A 19036-nucleotide genomic window follows, 5' to 3' on the forward strand; every position below is an offset into this window, starting at 1 on the left:
AATAGCTGGGATACAGGTGCATGTCACCAGGCCTGGCTAATTTTTGTATTTTTAGTAGAGACAGGGTTTCACCATGTTGGCCAGGCTGGTCTTGAACTCCTGACCTGAGGTGATCCACCTGCCTCGGCCTCCCAAAGTGCTGGGATTACAGGTGTGAGCCACTGACTGCCCCTGGCCAAATTGTATGTTTTTAAATGGTTAATTTTATGTTATGTGAATTTCTCCTTGATTTTTTTTTTTTTTTAAACAAGAAACAGAGTATGCTCTGGTAACGTTCAGCTCAGGGGGAAGTGCCCTGTCCATAATTACCGTGAGCTCTAGAGGGACTGGAGTTCTAGGTGCACTGGCCAAGCACACACTGGGGCCCCATGTCTCCACTCATTGACCTGGTTGGTCCCTGGCTTTCCCGGGTTCCAGACATCAAAGGGGGTACGTCAGCAGTGCACACCATCATGCCAATTAAATGCAGTGATGCACCATATATACACCTAACCAGCAATCAACCAAAATAGCACTTAGGGGCAAACTCTCAGCTGTGTCTTACAAATAACTGTAGTTGCACAATGTACAAGGAAATGACAGAGTCTGCCATTAACCTCAGGCCTGCAGCATCTCCAGACTGCGCTGCTCACAGATGGATTGCACTGAGGGAAGCATCAGTGTCACCCGGGGAGCCAACTGCAAGCCCATCTACTTCGGGTCCCTCCAGGCAGTGTCTGCTTTCTCTAAGAAACAGGAATGAAGAATATTCTTATCTCTACCCGTTAGGCCTGAGGACGACTCTGGACTTGGTTGATGAAACAACCAAATTAGAAGGAGAAGCGGGGCCTCAGCACCCGGAGGACAGATCTTGGTGGCTGTCAAGGCTTTGGTTTTAGCTGAGGAGGAAGAGAGAAGGCACCAGAGCCTTGGGGCTCCCCTGTGAGATATTAATCCTGAAAGCTATATGTGCAGGCCCTGCTGAGTGCCCCACAGTCCTCACCACGGCCCAAAGGGGGAGATACTTTTTTTTTTTTGAGATGGAGTTTTGCTCTGTCGCCCAAACTGGAGTGCAATGGCACGATCTCGGCTCACTGCAACCTCAGCCTCCCAGGTTCAAGAAATTCTCCTGCCCCAGCCAGGATTACAGGCATCTGCCACTACACCCGGCTAATTTTTGTATTTTTAGTAGAGATTGAGTTTCTACATGTTGGTCAGCCTGGTCTTGAACTCCTGACCTCAGGTGATCTGCCCACCTCGGCCTCTTAAAGTGCTAGGACTATAGGTGTGAGCCACCGCGCCCGGCTGGAGGGATGTGATCTTATGACATCATTCCTTTACTTATTTAGAGACAGAGTCTTGCTCCACCACCCAGACTAGAGTGCAGTGGCACAATCATGGCTCACTGCAGTCTCGAACTCCTGCAGTGAGTCTCAAGTGATCCTCCCACCTCAGCCTCCCTAGGAGCTGGGACCACAGGTGCACACCACCACACCTGGCTAATTTTTGTATTTTTTATTTTGCCATGTTGCCGAGGGTGGTCTCGAATGCCTGGATTCCAGCGATCTTCCCACCTTGGCCTTCCAAAGTGCTGAGATTCCAAGTGTGAGCAGCTGAGCCCAGCCTTATGATGTACGTCATTTATATGGTTGAGGAGGCCAAGCCCAGCCAGGCAGGAGAGGTGCTCCAGCCCATGCAACCTGTAAGCGGCAGTGCTGAGATGTGCACCCAGGGCTGTCTGATCCAAAGTCTGTGCTTTTACATAAGATACTATGCTGGGGAGTCTCTTTTTTTTGTTTTTGTTTTTGTTTTTGTTTTTGAGACAGAGTCTTGCTCTGTTGCCCGGGCTGGAGTGCAGTGGCGTGATCTCAGCTCACTGCAACCTCCCCTCTATGCTGGGGAGTCTTAGGGTTAGCTCAGGGCTATGGCTGAAATGTTTGCCTTCTGCCCCCACCAAGTTCATACGTTGAAACCTCAACTGGTGTGATGGTATTTGAATATGGGGCCTTGGGGAGGTAATTAGGTCAAAAGCGTGGAGCCCGTGTAGATGGATGAAAGCCCCTATAAAAAGACAAGAGAGAGCTAGCTTCCGCTCCGCTCTCCACCAGTAAGGATACAACAAGGAGAGGCCACCTGCAAGCCACGAAGACAATCCTTCAGTAGCCTTCAGATCCGCCAACACCTTGATCCTGGGTTTCCGGCTGCCAGACCTGTGAGAAAGCGATGCCCGTTGTTTAAGCCCCTGGTCTTTGATCTGTTACTGCAGCGCGAGCTGACCACGCACTCAGTGTGAGGCGATGACCTTTTTCTCAACCATGTGCAGGTGGTATTTCTGCGTGCTTCAAATATCACAGGTCGGATTGTCAGGAAGCCAAGGAGGGGACTTTTGGAAGAGAATGCTGCTGAGCCATCCGGGTCCCTGGACAGCCAGCGGCCCTGAGACAGACAGAAGTTTGGACAACTCAGGACAGGGAGCTTGGAGGGCAGCCCCTACATGTCTGAGTTGTCCCTACCTGTGTTGACTCAACTCTTCCTTCAAGGCAAGAGCCGCTAAGGATAGTCAGGACATCCTACCGCCCAAGGCCCAAGGGTAAGTCTAGGGCTGGACGAGCTATGCCTGGGGCTCAGGTGCCCCTGGTGGAGCTGAGCACAGCCCAGGAGCTGGGCCTGGCTTCTCTGAGACTTGCAAGTCACACAAAATGCCTTCTACTCCATGGAGTGAGAGAGTGGAACTAAGAGGGGGCCAGTTTTGGAAGCTGGGTGAGGAGGTGGGAGAGGCACCTGATAAGGGCTTGGGCCTGGCAGTTAGAGGAGCAGGCAGAGGGGTTGGGGCCAGGTGCGGAGGTGGGGGATGAACCGCAGGTGGGGTAGGTCGGGGGAAGGTGCAGAGAGGAGGGGCGGGGTGGGCATTATGGGGTTCTGTAAGAGAGTTCGGGGGCAGGGGCCAGGCGCAGTGGCTCACACCTGTAATCCCAGCACTTTGGGAGGCTGAGGTGGGCAGATCACCTGAGGTTGGGAGTTCAAGACCAGCCTGGCCAACATGATGAAATCCTATCTCTATTAAAAATACAAAAATTAGGCTGGGCACGGTGGCTCATGCCTGTAATCCCAGCACTTTGGGAGGCTGAGGTGGGTGGGTCACCTAAGGTAAGGAGTTCGAGACCAGCCTGACCAATATGGTGAAACCCCGCCTCTACTAAAAATACAAAAATTAGCTAAGCGTGGTGGCAGGCACCTGTAGTCCCAGCTACTCGGGAGGCCGAGACAGGAGAATTACTTGAAACCAGGAGGCAGAGGTTGCAGTGAGCCGAGATCACACCACTGCACTCCAGCCTGGGCGACAGCGTGAGACTCCATCTCAAAAACAACAACAAAAAACAAACAAAAAACAAAAATTAGTTGGGCGTGGTGGTGGGCGCCTGTAATCCCAGCTACTCAGGAGGCTGAGGCAAGAGAATCAATTGAACCCAGGAGGTGGAGGTTGCAGTGAGCTGAGATCGTGCCATTGCACTTCAGCCTGGGCGACAGAGCGAAACTCTGTCTCAAGAAAAAAATTAGAGAGTTCGAGAGAATGGGAGCAGAGGTCCCTGGAGATGTTCCCTTTTCCTGGGTCTCCAGCAGCCCCCACTGACATCTCACTGAGTCCCTGTGTTCTCTGATATTCCTGAACAAGACCCAATTCATTATCATCCTAAAAATTGATTTAGGGAAAAAGTAGAGCCTTCAGCTCAAAGAACTGCTGAGATCTGGGATGATGGATGGCTTTATTAACATGCTTCAATTTTATATTTATCAAATTAAACCAGCAGCCAAGGGACACTTAATTAAGATTCTTTGTCATCGGTCAGAGGAGAGAAGATGGGGGAGAGAAAGGGCTTATGACCCATATTCTAGAAGGAAAGGTTTAAGTGCCCAAAATAATATGTCAGAGGCCCTTGGGAGGGTTTGGTGGCTGGCAGTAATGAGGGCTGTCTTCACCGTGGGAATCCGAGGATGAGTTCGAGTCTTTCTTAAGTGTTTTCTCTTTATTAAGCTCTCATCAGAGATGCGACATTTATTCAGTGCTGGTCCTCCATGTTAACAAACACACCGTGTCCGTTAAGATGTCAGAGCACAGGGCAGCCAGGGAGTCTGGGTTCAAATCCCGACTCTCCTTACTAATTGTGTAATCATGGGCAAGTTACTTCATTAAAAAAAACAAAACAAAACTGGGATATAATTCACATAAAATTCACCCCTTTAGAGTGTACAATTCAGTAGTTTTTAGTATATTTATAAATTCTTAGTATATTCACCATTGTGCAAACGTCACTTTCCAGTTAAAACATTTCCATCACCCCTGTATTAGTCCGTTTTCACCCTGCTGATAAAGACAAACCTGAGACTGGGCAATTTACAAAAGAAAGAGGTTTATTGGACATACGGTTCCACATGGCTGGGGAGGCCTCACAGCCATGGCGGAAGACTAGGAGGAGCAAGTCACATCTTACGTGGATGGCAGCAGGCAAAGAGAGAGCTTGTGCAAGGAAACTCCTCTTTTTAAAACCATCAGGTCGGCCCGGCGTGGTGGCTCATGCCTATAATCCCAGCACTTTGGGAGGCTGAGGTGAGCAGATCACCTGAGGTCAGGAGTTTGAGACCAGTCTGGCCAACATGGTGAAACCCAGTCTCTACTAAAAATACAAAAAAATTAGCCCACTGTGGTGATGCATGCCTGTAATCCCAGCTACTCAGGAGGCTGAAGCAGGAGAATCACTTGAACCCGGGAGGCAGAGGTTACAGTGAACTGAGATCATGCCATTGCATTCCAGCCTGAGCAAAAAGAGCAAAACTCTGTCTCAAAATAATAAAAAATAAAAATAAAAAATAAAACCATCAGATCTTGTGAGACTCATTCACGATCACGAGAACAGCACAGGAAAGACCCGCCCCCATGATTCAATCACCTTCCACTGGGTTTGTCCCACGACACGTGGGAATTGTGGGAGTTACAATTCAAGATGAAATTTGGGTGGGACACAGCAAACCATATGAATCCCCAAGAGAAACCCCATACCCCTTAGTGGTTATTCTCCATTCCCCCTGCCCCTAGGCCCTGGAACCATGAATCTGCTTTCAGGTTCTATGGCTTTGCCTATCTGGACGTTTCATGTAGATGGAATCTGCAATATTTGTCCTTTTGTGTTTGGCTTCTTTCACGTAATGTTTTCAAGATTCATTCACATTGTAGCACGTATTAGTATTTCATTCCTTTAAAAATTTAAATGTGGCAAAATACATATAACATAAAATTACCATCTTAAATTTTTTTTTTTTTTTTTTTAGATGTGGTCTTGCTCTGTCACCCAGGCTGACGTGCATTGGTGCCATCATGGCTCACCGCGGCCTCAACCTCCTGGGCTCAAGCCATCCTCCCACCTCCACCTCCCGAGTAGTTGGGACAACAGCCACCATGCCTGGCTAATTTTTAAAAATTTTTTGTAGAGATGGGGTCTCCCTCTGCTGTCCAGGCTGATCTCCTGCCTGAGCCTCCCAAAGTGCTGGGATTATAGGCATGAGCCACCGTGCCCAGCCATCTTAATCTTTTTTTTTTTTTAAGTTGGAGTTTTGCTGTTGTCTCCCAGGCTGGGGTGCAATGAGGTGGTCTTGTCTCACTGCAATCCCTGCCTCCCTGGTGCAAGCGATTCTCCTGCCTCAGCCTCCTGAGTAGCTGGGATTATAGGCATGTGCCAGCATGCCTGGCTAATTTTTGCATTTTTAGTAGAGATGGGGTTTTACCATGTTGGTCAGGCTGGTCTCAAATTTCTGACCTCAGGTGATCCACCTACCTCACCTCCCAAAGTGCTGAGATTACAGGTGTGAGCCACTGTGTCTGGCCTCATCTTAATCATTTTTATGTGTACAGTTTAGTAGTGTTAAGTACTAAGTATTACTATGCGATCATCACCACCATCCATCTTCATAACTCTTTCATCTAGTAAAACCGGGCTGGGCACTGTGGCTCATGCTTGTAATCCCAGCATTTTTGAGAGAGAGAGAGAGAGAGAGAGAGACAGAGAGAGAAAGACTGTCTCAAAACAAAACAAAATGAAAAAACCCCACAAAACTCTATATCCAACAAACCATTCTACTTTCTGTCTCCCTGAGTTTGACTATTTTGGAACCTCATGTAAGTGGAATCCCATAGTATTTGTCTTTTTGTGCGTGACTTATTTCACTCAGCATAATGTCTTCAAGGTTTGTGTATGTTGCAGCATGTGTCAGAAATTCCTTTTTTTTTTTTTGAGTCAGACACATAGTCTCGCTCTGTCGCCCAGGCTTGAGTGCAGTGGCACAATCTGGACTCAACTGCAACCTCTACCTCCCTGGTTCAAGCAATTCTCCTGTCTCAGCCTCCTGAGTAGCTGGGACTACAGGTGCACTCCAGCATGCCTGGCTAATTTTCGTATTTTTAGTAGAGACAGAGTTTCACCATATTGGTCAGGCTGGTCTCGAACTACTGACCTCAGGTGATCTGCCTGCCTTGGCCTCCTAAAGTGCTGGAATTACAGGCATGAGCCACCACACCCAGACATAAATTCATTCCGTTTTTTGTTGTTGTTGTTGTTGTTGTTGTTTTTTTTTTTTTGAGATGGAGTCTCGCTCTGTTGCCCAGGCTGAAATGCAGTGGTGTGATCTTGGCTTATTGCAACCTCTACCTTCTGCATTCAAGCAATTCTCCTGCCTCAGCTTCCCGAGTAGCTGGGATTACAGGCGTGTGCCACCATGCCCAGCTAATTTTTTGCATTTTTAGTAGAGACAGGGTTTCACCGTGTTAGCCGGGATGCTCTTGGTCTCCTGACCTTGGGATCCACCTGCCTCGGCCTCCCAAAGTGTTGGGATTATAGGCGTGAGCCACTGCGCCTGGCCAAATTCCTTCCTTTTTAAGGCTGAATAATACTCCACTGTAGGGACATACCACGGTTTATTTCTTCATTTGCTGATGGACACTTGGGTTGTTTCCCCCTTTGACTGTTGTGAATAATGCTCTATGAACATGGGTGAAGAGATACTTCTTTGAGACTCTAGTTGCAACTCTTTTGGGTTTATACCTAGAAGTAGAATTGCTGAATCATATGGTAATTCTATTTTAGTTTTTTTGAGAATAATTCCTTTTTAAGGCTGAATAATATTTCATCACATGGATAAATCACATTTTGTTTATTCATGCATCCATTGATGAAAAACTTGAATTACTTCCACTTTTTGGTTAAGAGTCGTGATGCTGGCCCAGCGCGGTGGCTCATGCCTGTAATCCCAGCCCTTTGGGAGGCCGAGGCAGGCAGATCACCTGAAGGCAGGACTTCAAGACCGCCTGACCAACATGGAGAAACCCCGTTTCCACTAGAAATACAAAATTAGCCAGGCATGGTGGCACATGCCTGTAATCCAAGCTACTCGGGAGGTTGAGGCAGGAGAATCATTTGAACCTGGGAGGTAGAGGTTGCAATGAGCAGAGATCATGCCATTGCATTCCAGCCTGGGCAACAAGAGCAAAACTCCATCTAAAAGAAAAAAAGAGAGAGTCGTGCTGCTATGAACATGTGTGTACAAACTCCTATGTAGATATGTGTTTTCATTTCTCTTGGAGATGCACTTAGCCGTGAAGTTACTTCATTTTTTGGGCCTCAGTGTTTGCCTATGAGACAGGATCAGGCTCTCACATGGTTATTTGTATGAACTGATGAGATGTTTGCCTGGTACAAGGTAGGTGTTAAAGAAATGGAAGCTAATCATAAAATGATTTTGTTTCTCTGTGCCTGATTCTCGTCCTCAGGAGCTTATAATTTAGTAGACAAATAAGCCAAAAACAGAAGCCAGCTCTGTGTCAGGCCCCATGAGAAGTCTGCAGGTGCGATTTAGAGGTGAGGAAACTGAGGCTCGGAGGGTGATTTGCCAAGGTCTGGGTCGGGAAGGGGAGGCAGGACTCAAGGCCCATTGGGCTCTAGGGTCTCACAGTGAGCAAGGAAGCTGAGAGGAGCCTGGCCCATCCTGCACCGCTGTGGTTCCAGAGTTGCCCAGGCGAGACCCTTACCCCATGTGCTGCCTGTCCCTGACAGGCAGGGAAAGAGGCTGGGCCGGCCCTGGGGGTGGCTGTGTGGATGAATACCCAGTGGATGATGAAATGCAGGCTGAGAAGAGTCTGAGATGAATTGGGAAGTTTCAGGAAGCTGCCCCTATGGTGATGTCCAGTGTCAGGGAGCTGCACAGAGGAGCCGGTGGAGGAACATGGAGAGTAGGAGGCAGTGTGAGGCAGACGCTCTTTGCCTGGCATGGGCTGGAGGTGTGGGGTGAATGGTTCACGAGAAGAGGGGGCATACACGGTGCAGTGGGCACAGAGGACAAGGTGGAAGGAAACAGCCTTGGCTGACCACCATGTCGGGCTGGGCTTAGGGACTGGGGTCCTTTGAATCCCCACCTTCCCCTGCCTAGTCCCCACACTCATTCATCCATTCACTGAAAACACCTCTGCCAAATGTGGCTCATGTTAGATGCGGCTCATGTTAGGTGCTGTTCAGGACACTTGGGAGGCCTCAGTGGGCAATAGATTAAACTCCTCCTCCTAGCTTGAGGGGGTGCATGTGTCCATCCCCACCCTCTCCTCAAACCTCTCAGAGGACAAAGCAGGGGCCACGGCTCTCCCACGGCATCCTCTGTACAGCCACGGAGGCTGGAGCAGAGATGGACCAACAAAGGGGTCCATCTGCCACACCCCCCATCTACTTCCCTTCTGTTGAAGATGGGAAGGTCGTGGCTGTCTCAGTGTGGCAAGCTCCCACTTGGAACTGGACACCATAAAATCTTGCTAAACAGGGATGGATTTCAAGGTGGTCTTGGGAGGCACCTCCGCCACGGCCTGAGATCCTGCAGCACCCTCGCCCGGATCACAACCAGAGCAGGGGGTGTCTTTGGGCAGCTGCTCTTTTGAGATGATCCGGGGGCATTCCGGGAGCAGCAGGAGGAAACCGAGGCAGCTGGGTGGAGAAGCACCTCTGTGCCTGGTGGCCTGCTGTGTCAGCCCGCCCTTATGTGGCACCTGCAGCTCTGGGAGGGAGCCCTTTTCCTGGGGCCTGAACTTCCCAGGGCCATGCCTGCTCATGCCTGCCCGTGGGACCCCTGGCCCAGGGTTTTGAGTCCAGCAAGGGACAGAAGGTAAGTTCATGGGCTCTGAGGTCTACTGGGCCTGAGTTTGCATTTGGATCAGTGGTGAGCCCTTGGACAAGATGTTTCACCGCTCCGAGCCTCAGTTTCCCTCATCTGTTAATGGGGATATGAACTCACACATGGGGAGCACTGAGCGTCACAGTGCCTGGACACAGCAGCTCTAACAGGATTGCATGTGTCAGTTTCCTATGCCTGCTGTCACCACACATTTCACGGCTTAAAACAACACGGATTTATCATCTTACAGTTCTGGAGGTTGGAGGTCCAAAATGGTCTCTTGAAGGTGTGAATCAAAAATAAAATTCTGGCCGGGCACGGAGGCTCACACCTGTCATCTCAGCACTTTGGGAGGCCGAGGTGGGTGGATCACGAGGTCAGGAGATCGAGACCATCGTGGCTAACACAGTGAAACCCTGTCTCTACTAAAAATAGAAAAAAATTAGCTGGGCGTGGTAGCGGCGCTACTTGGGAGCTGAGGCAGGAGAATGGCATGAACCCAGGAGGCGGAGCTTGCAGTGAGCCGAGATCGCACCACTGCACTCCAGCCTGGGCAACACAGCGAGACTCCATCTCAAAAAAACAAAAACCAAAAATAAATAAATAAAATAAAATAAAATTCTAAGGTCCCCCCAGCCATCTGAATGGACTCCCTCCTCTTGGCCAGGGCACTCCTCATTACGCCCTCCTCCCTTTTGGAATTCAGGGAAAGCTGACTAACATTGAACATCAACATAGACTTCATCTGATAAGAAACATTCATGATCTATTCTCGTGCCACCTGGAGGTATCATCTGCATGATAAAACTCTGGTCTCTACTACTTCTTACCATAACCCAGACACTCCTTTCTGCTGATAATAACTCTTTCAACCAATTGCCAATCAGAAACATTTTATTCATTTATTATTTTACTATTATTATTTTTTTCTGAGAGGGAGTCTCGCTCTGTTGTCTAGGCTGGAGTGCAGTGGCGTGATCTTGGCTCACTGCACCCTCCGCCCCCTGGGTTCAAGCGATTCTTCTGCCTCGGTCTCCCGAGTAACCAGAAATTACAGGCATGCGCCACCACACCTGGCTGATTTTTTGTATTTTTAGTAGGGATGGGGTTTCACCATATTGGCCGGGCTGGTCTCGAACTCCCGACCTCAGGTGATCCGCCCGCCTCGGCCTCCTAAAGTGCTGGGATTACAGACATAAGCTACTGTGCTGGGCCTAGAAACAATTTAAATCTACCTATATCCTGGAAGCCCTCCCTTCCCACTGCTTCAAGTCGTCCCGCCTTTCTGAACTGATCCAATGTATATTTTAAGTGTAACTGATTGATGTCTTATGTCTCCCTAAAACGTATAAAACCACGCTGTGCCCTGACCTCCTTGGGCACATGTCGTCAGGACTTCCTGAGGCTGTGTGATGAGCGCATCCTTAACCTTGGCAAAATGAACTTTCTAAATGGATTGAGACCTGTCTTGGATCCTTCTGGGCCCGTAGAGGCTAAAGTCAAGGTGTTGGCCGGGCTGTGTTCCTTCCGGAGGCTCTAGGGGAGAACCTACCTCCTTTCCTTTTCCAGCTTTTGAAGGCTGCCTGGATCCCCCGGCTTGTGGCCTCTTCCTCCGCCTTCCAAGCCAGCGAAATGGCTGGTGGAGTCTTTCTGGTGCTGTCTCACTCTGACACTCTTGTTTTGCCTCCCTCTTCTATATATAAGGATCCTTGTGTAGGAGTGACAGAACCTTCTCTCTCTCTCCTGGAGGTTCAATATTCGAGCCTGAAAAATGCACTCAGCAGGAGACAGATGAGCAGGAGGAAAGACACACATTTATGAGGTGCATGTGCACAGGGGTCACACAGGGTAGGCGCCTCCAAGAAGGACCAGATGGTTGAAGCTTAAATAGCATTTTGAGCTACAGAAAGAATTAGGGGCTTACAGGCTCCCGGAGGGTGGTGGCGACCAGCAATGGAGGGTGAAGGCAGGAGCTGCACTGGGAACAAAGGCATTAGTCTCTCCTCTGGTTAGTGTAGGTTCCAGGGACAAGATAATTGCATTCCTTCTGGAGGAACTTCCCTTAGATAAGGGAAGCTTCAGGAAAGCCCCTCCCTGTGCTTTGGGAAAGAAAGGATGGAGACACAGGATGGAGACTGGAGAAGGGCAGAGAGATCTTGGTTCTGAGGCTGCTTCTTTAGTTCAAAATACAGCCCTCTGCATCGGTGCGTTCCACATCTGCAGATTCAACCAATTGCAAATGGAAAACATTAAAAAACAATCATAACAATACAACATTTACAAATAATACTGGCTAGGCATGGCAGCTTATGCCTGTAATCCCAGCACTTTGGGAGGCTGAGGCGAGTGGATCACTCAAGGTCAGGAGTTTGAGATCAGCCTGGCCAACATGGTGAAACCTTGTCTCTACTAAAAATACAAAAATTAGCCAGGCCTGGTGGTGCCTGGCTATAATCCCAGCTCCTTGGGAAGCTGAGGCAGGAGGATCGCTTGAACTCCGGAGGCAGAGGTTGCAGTGAGCTGGGCGACAGAGCGAGACTCGGTCTCCAAAAAAAAATACAAATTTAAAAATATAGTGTAACTATTTACATAGCATTTATGTTGTGTTAGGTATTATAAGTAATCTAGAGATGCTGTAAGGTATATGGGAGGATATGTACAGATAACATTCAACTATGATATAAGGAAATTGAGCTTCCTTAGATTTTGGTACCTGCAGGGGTGCTGGAACCAATCCTGCATGGATACTGAGGGATGACTGTACTTAGCATGTCAAAGTGCCATATTTTGGGGTGTCATTTTCTGACTTCCAGCACTTAGGGTTACATTAGGCCTGTAACAGTGAAGAAGCAAAGAACAAACATCACTCCCTCCATTTGTGTTTAAGAGGCCTTTACTCATTCCTGCACGTCTGCTAGGATAATTTTAGAGCACTGAGACAAAATGCAAAACAGCAATCATGTAGTTTTTGAAACTAACTCTGGGATTAAAGGCGAAGTCTGTAAACAACTAGCTATGTTTTGTTGACAGTTTACAGGCACACTGTGACTAGACCAAGGACAAATAAGTTCTCAACCTCTTCTGACCCTCACTGATGTCCAGATGTCTGTGGTCCTTCATCACCTCTAGATCCCAACGCCCTCCTCTTCCCCATATCCCCTTCCCCAAAAAACCCTCTGGCTAGCCTAAAAAATTGGAGTCGTTACTTTTGAACACTAGTTCACCATCCTCCTGGTTTTGCTGGCTTCCTGAATAAACCTGCTTTTCCTCCCTCCAACCTTACTGCTCATGTCTGGCTTTTGGGTGGCAAGCAGCTGGACCTGGGTTCAGTTGCAGGCCCACCCAGATAATCTAGGATAATCTCTGCATTTTTTTTTTTTTGAGACAGTTTCGCTCTTGCCCAGGCTGGAGTGCCATGGCATGATCTCGGCTCACTGCAACCTCCGCCTCCCGGGTTCAAGCGATTCTCCTGCCTCAGTCTACTGAGTAGCTGGGATTACAGGTATGTGCCACCATGCCTGGCTAATTTTTGTATTTTTACTAGAGACGGGGTTTCTCCATGTTGGTCAGGCTGGTCTCGAACTCCTGACCTCAGGTGATCCGCCCACCTAAGCCTCCCAAAGTGTTGGGATGACAGGTGTGAGCCGCCACTCCTGACCTAATCTCTGCGTTTTAAACTCAGTTGATTAGCAACCTAATTCTCACAGGCTCTGGGGGTTAAGAGGTAGACATCTTTGGGGGCTGATTCTGCTGATCCCATATTTCTGCCGTGATCTGTGATCTAACCAGAGAAACTGTTCAGAAAGAAAGGGGGTCTGTATTAGTCCATTCTCACATTGCTATAAAGAAACACTGGAGACTGAGTAATTTCTAAAGAAAAGAGGTTTAATTGGCTCACTGTTCCCCAGACTGTACAGGAAGGATGGCTGGGGAGGCCTCAGGAAACTTACAATCACAGCGGAAGGCAAAGAGGAAGCAGGCAGCGGCTTCGTGGCAGCAGCAGGAAGAAGGCGGCGGGGAGGTGCTACATACTTTTAAACAACTGGATCTTGTGAGAACTCACTCACTAACAGGAGAACAGCAAGGGGGAAATCTGCCCCCTGATTATTCAGTCACCTCCCACCAGGCTCCTCCTCCAGCAGTGGGGATTACAATTTCACATGAGATTTGAGTGGGGACACAAATCCAAACCATATCAGTGTCATTAAAAAAAAGTTGCCCTGCTAACTTTTTTAATCCCCTGTAAATCTAAATAAAATAATGATGTGAGCATGATAACACATTTAGAGTCCCTGGTTCATTTCCTGCGTCTGTTTTCACACTGGTATAAAGATACTACCTGAGACTGGGTAATTCACGAAGGAAAGTTTAATTGATTCACAGTTCCATGTGGCTGCGGAGGCCTCAGGAAACTTACAGTTAGGGTGGAAGGGGAAGCAGCCATCTTCACAAGGTGGCAGGAGAGAGAAGAATGAGGAATGAAGGGGAAGAGCCCCTTATGAAACCATCACATCTCATGAGAACGCACGCACTATCTCGAAAACAGCATGGGGGAAATCACCTCCATGATCCAATCACCTCCCATAGGGTTCCTCCCTCAACACGTGAGGATTATGGGGATTACAATTCCAGATGAGATTTGGGTAGGGACACAGAGCCAAACAGTATCACTGGCATATAGCAGATGCTCAATAAATGGAAACTCCTGATCATGATAAAGCTTTCACCTGTGTTTCCAGCACTGGGACGGGGCCTATGTGGAGGAGGAGGGCTGCCTGTCTGGTTGGTGCCTGCTTGGCTGGCCACACACACCCCAGACACAGTGGTTACCTTTCTTGCAGAACAGGGCAAGTACAATAGCTCTGCTCATAGCTCCCACAAGCTGTGCGGTAGAATGGCCTTCTGTCATAAATAAAAATAAATCCTAGACGCTGCCTTTCAATCAGAGGATTAGCCTAAATGTTGTGAAACAGAAAGCATAAAATATGCATTGGAGAAGCAGCTCTCCGCACCTCGTGGCCTCTGCACTCGAGGTGGCTGGCGTGTGAGGGCCAGTTGTCCCCGCGCAGTGCCGCTGTTGCTGATTTGTACGCGGTGTCAGTAAATGCTGTTATGACATTATTAATGCTGCACACTCCGGCAAAGGACAATGGCCTATTGCCTCGTAATGTGCTGTGTGCTGCTGCAGTCGGAGCACATTAAATGGGGATTTCAAACATGGTAAACGGCTTGTTTCTCTTCTCCCTCTACACACCCCAGGCCCCGTCTGTGAGCTCTAAAAACAACCTTGAAGCCTTCAGAAGGTAGGAGTGGCAGTCGAGGCTCTGATGCCCAGTGAGGCTCCAGCGGGACCAGTGAGGGGGTCCAGGGGTCCAGGGGTCCCTAGGAAGCAGCCCAGCCTTCCCACCCCCAGAGTGCACCTAGGAGTGTTGACTTTCCTCGCTGGGGCAGGGAGGTGTCTGGACAGCCTGGCCTGAGGCTTGAGGGTGATGGCGTAGTTCAGGGAAGCTGGACTTGCCAGGTGAGTGGGCTGGTGGGCTCACTGCTCTGCCCTCCAGTGACACGCGCAGGGGGCCCAGATGGTAGGCCTTCCAGTGGATTTTATTGGTCTTACACAATGTTTTAAAAATACTGAGCCTACATTTTACAATGATGCGACTTCACAGGAGAAGCCCAGATTTCTGGCTTCTCTTGAAATAACTGGGCCCACAGTCACACAACGCAATGGAGGCGTGTCCCCTTCGGGGGCTGCAGCCCTTGACATTCTTTAGCCACACTGGTCATTTGAACTAGGTCCCTGTAGTGGGTTAAACAGTGTCTTCCCCAATCCATGTCTTCCCAGAACCTCAGACTCTGACCTTATTGGGAAATAGAGTCTTTGCAGATTTAACTAGTTAAGATGAGGTCCTGTAGGATTAGGGTGGGCCCTAAATCAATGAGTAGTGTCCTTACCAGAGGAGGGATTTTCAGGCACACACAGATACGCCCAGAGAAGGCCAGATGGAAATAAGGCAGAGACTGGAGTGATGTAACTACAAGCCGAGGGCTGCCTGGGGCTACCAGGAGCTGGGAGAAAAGCCTGGGGTGGTTTATCTCTCAGAGCGTGGAAGAAACGGACCCTATTAACACCTTAATTTCAGACTTCTGGCCTTCAGGAAGCTGAGGCAGGAGGATCGCTTGAGCCCAGGAGATCAAGGCTGCAGTGAGCTACAAGCGCAGCACCACACTCCAGCCTGTGTGACGGCGCGATGCCCTTTCTTATAAAAATAACAAATAGATAAACAAGGACTGGCATCAGGTGTCCCTGTTTCTAAACCCCTTCCCTTTTCACTGTTTCTTGAGGCTATCAACAGACCCACAATCAGCCAAATGCAGAGCAGGAGGCACGTTCGCCCAGGTGCCCTAAATAGAGCACTTCCAGCCCCTCCCCGCCTTGAGCAGGGTGAATGTGAAGAAATAAATTCCAGTTGCCTTAAACCACGCAGGTTGTTGTGGTTTGTTGCGATTGCCTGGGAAACACCCCACTCCCCTTTCCTTTGTTTCCTGGTCCACCCTCTCAGTATTTTGAGTTTGGACCTCTGAATGGCAGGACTTACCTCACTGCACCCAATCCCTTCCCCGGAGTCCTCTGCCTGTTTGGACACAGGCCTCCACTGCCTGGCCAGGGAATTCTGCCGACTATGGGCTTCTTCTGACCCCTCCAGCCAGGCCAGCAGGACCCAAGGGCAGGGGGAGGGGCTGGAAATGCTTTTTGTTTGTTTGTTTTTTGTTTTTTTTTGAGACGGAGTCTTGCACCGTTGCCTGGGCTGGAGTGCAGTGGCACAATCTCGGCTCACTGCAACCTCCGCCTCCCAGGTTCAAGTGATTCTTCTGCCTCAGCCTCCTGAGTAGCTGGGATTACTGTATTAGTAGAGATGGGGTTTCACCATGTTGATCAGGCTAGTCTCAAACTCCGGACCTCATGATCTGCCCACCTCGGCCTCCTAAAGTGCTGGGATTATAGGCGTGAGCCACCGCACCTGGCTTTTTTTGTGTGTGAGACGGAGTCTTGCACTGTGGCCCCGGCTAGAGTGCAGTGGTGCGATCTCAGCTCACTGCAACCTCCACCTCCCAGGTTCAAGCGATTCTCCTGCCTCAGTCTCCTCAGTAGCTGGGAATACAGTCACCCGCCACGAGGCCCAACTAATTTTTTGTATTTTTAGTAGAGACGGGGTTTCACTATGTTAGGCTGGTCTCAAATGCCTGACCTTGTGATCCACTCTCCTTGGCCTCCCAAAGTGCTGAGATTACAGGCGTGAGCCACCGTGCCCGGCCAGGAAGTGCTATATTTAGGGCACCTGGGTGAATGTGCATCCTAGCCCTGCATTGGCCGGTTGTGGGTCTGTTGATAGCTTCAGGAGAGAAACAGTGAAAAAGGGATGGGGTTTGGAAATGGGTACACCTGATGTCAGTCCTTACTTATTTATTATTTTATAAGAGACAGGGCGTCGCACTGTCACACAGGCTGGAGTGCACTGGTGCGCTCATAGCTCACTGCAGCCTCGATCTCCTGGGCTCAAGCGATCCTCCTGCCTCAGCTTTCTGAGTAGGTGGGACTACAGTTGCACGACACCACACCTGGATAAGTTTTAAAGCTTTTGGTAGAGATGGGGTCTCACTATGTTGCTCAGGCTGGTTGTCTCAAGCTCTTGGCTTAGGTATTCCTCCTACCTTAGACTCCCAAAGTGCTGGGATTACAGGCGTGAGTCACGGCGCCTGGCCCACCGTCAGTCCTTGGCCGGGCCCTGCAGCAGGTGCCGCCGTTCCTACTCCCCTGTTCTCCTCTGGCTTGCTTCCAGAGACTTTCCTTCCTCCTCAGGAGGCCACAAGTATTTGTCCAGAACAGTGCTTCCCCACTTTGCCTGTGCCGGCATAACCTGTGGCACTAACGCATCAGCATGACCAGGCCGCACCTCAGGTACTGGATCAGAATAAGGCCAATTTTGCTAAATTCTGCAGGTGATTCTGCTGGAATCTGGGCTGAGAACCACCAGTCGATGAGGCAGGATCTTGGGATCTTGGTGTGGGTCCCTCAGAAACAGATGCCGAGAATAGGATTCTGCAAGTGGTTTATTTGGACGGTGACCCCAGGAACATTGAGCGGGGAGTGGAATGAGACAGGAGGGAAGGGAGTGAACACAGGGGCATCACAGGGCTGGCTACACCACGGGTGACTGGAACTCAAACTTGCTGGGAACCTGGGGAGCCACGGGGTAACATGCCATGGAGTATCCCCCTTAGGAAGAGGGAGTGGGGGTGTCTATCCACTGCTTGAGGGCTGCTTCCAGGGTGTTGATCTTTTGTCCAGGGTCCTTTTTTCTTGCCCTTTTATGTTCTAGCATATTCCCACAGCCATTAAAAAAAAGTCCTCAGGCAGAGAGTTGAAGGTGTTCTCAGTAATCTGCCTCTTAGCTTGCAGAGCTGACTGCAGTGGGAACCAGGGCGGGGCACAAACAGCATCTGTTCCTGATGGACAGTAACAACCATCAGAACTACCATGCTTGAAAGGCTCAGGAGGTCCTGGCAATGGGCTACTTATCTGCATTAAGCAGCTCAATCCTCAGAACAGCTCTATGAAGCAGGTTATAAGGAGCCCGATTTATAGCTGAGGAAACTGAGGCATGAAGAGGTTATATCCAAGACTGCATGATGTGGGATTCACAGTTTTTCTCCTAATGCCTACAGCACAGTAGAGAGCAAGCAGGACTGTCTACACTGAACTTTACTGCAGACAAGAGGCCAAAAAAAGGGGACAGACTTCAAAAGGGACAGGCAGCTGGACAATCTGGCTTGCAAAATGCCACTGGCTGGCCCGGCACGGTGGCTCATGCCTGCAATACCAGCATTTTGGGAGGCCGAGGCTGGCGGGTCACTTGAGGTCAGGAGTTTGAGAGCAGCCTGGCCAACATGGCGAAACCTGTCTCTACTAAAAATACAAAAAATTTGCATTTTTACAGGCATTTATTACAGGTATCGTGGCATGTGCCTGTAATCCCAGCTACTCAGGAGGCTGAGGCAGAAGAATCCCTTGAACCCAGGAGGCGGAGTCTGCAGTGAGCCGAGATTGTGCCACTGTACTCCAGCTTGGGAAACAGAGCGAGACTCCATCTCAAAAAAAAAAAAAAAAAAAAAAAAAAGTCACTGGCTGTCCTCTGCTTGCTTCCCTCCCTGGCCCAAGGCAGCCGTCAAATGGCAGAGAGGCTCTCCCGCTCCAACCTCAAAGTCCAGGTCTAGGGGAGTGTGGCCCAGCGGAAGAGGGGAGGTACCCTCCCCTACCTTCTAAATTCTGGCTTCTGTGGAGGGTAGGCCACCTCCCCAGATGACCCACACCAGAGGTGGCCATGCCTTCTAGGGAACCCCATCACCACTGAGAAAGAGGCTTCCCCTTTGGCCTAAAATGGCAACCAGATATAAATGCCACCCCCTGAGCCTACCCAATCAGAAGAACCCCTAATCAGAAGAGAGACACCCAATCAGAAGGACCATTTCATTCCTTAGTGTAGATATGGCTTATTGCCAGGGTTTGTGGCAGACATAGGCACCCAGGCATGAGGTGTGATTTACAGGCCTGGCAGAGACCTCTGCCCTCCAACATCTCCTTAGCCAGCCTGCCACGATGCCCAAATTTCCTGCCACCATTCATCACTCTTCTGCACAAAGGCACAGTCAGCATGTCCTTGTTCAATGCAAATTTGTTACCTAGCCCGTGTAACACATTATATCTGCTAACACCAATTTATCACCAATTTTCACATTAGCAGAGAGCAAGGCAGTGAGATGATGGAACTCAGCACCGGTAAATTTTGATGAAGAAGGA

General features: G+C 49.5%; 1 protein-coding gene across 2 annotated transcripts in view; it reads left to right on the forward strand.

Annotated features, from left to right (window-relative positions):
• Window positions 1–13456, forward strand: part of MFSD11 (major facilitator superfamily domain containing 11) — a 123301-nt gene extending 109845 nt beyond the window's left edge. For both annotated transcript variants that reach the window (XR_008514921.2, XR_010137884.1), the window contains exon 15: window positions 13089–13456. The gene's annotated coding sequence lies outside the window, so the exon portion shown is untranslated. The remainder of the gene's footprint in view (window positions 1–13088) is intronic.
• The last annotated feature ends 5580 nt before the right edge of the window (window positions 13457–19036 follow it).

Source organism: Pongo abelii, chromosome 19 (genome assembly GCF_028885655.2).
Source record: "Pongo abelii isolate AG06213 chromosome 19, NHGRI_mPonAbe1-v2.0_pri, whole genome shotgun sequence".
In the NCBI taxonomy this organism is placed as follows: domain Eukaryota; kingdom Metazoa; phylum Chordata; class Mammalia; order Primates; family Hominidae; genus Pongo; species Pongo abelii.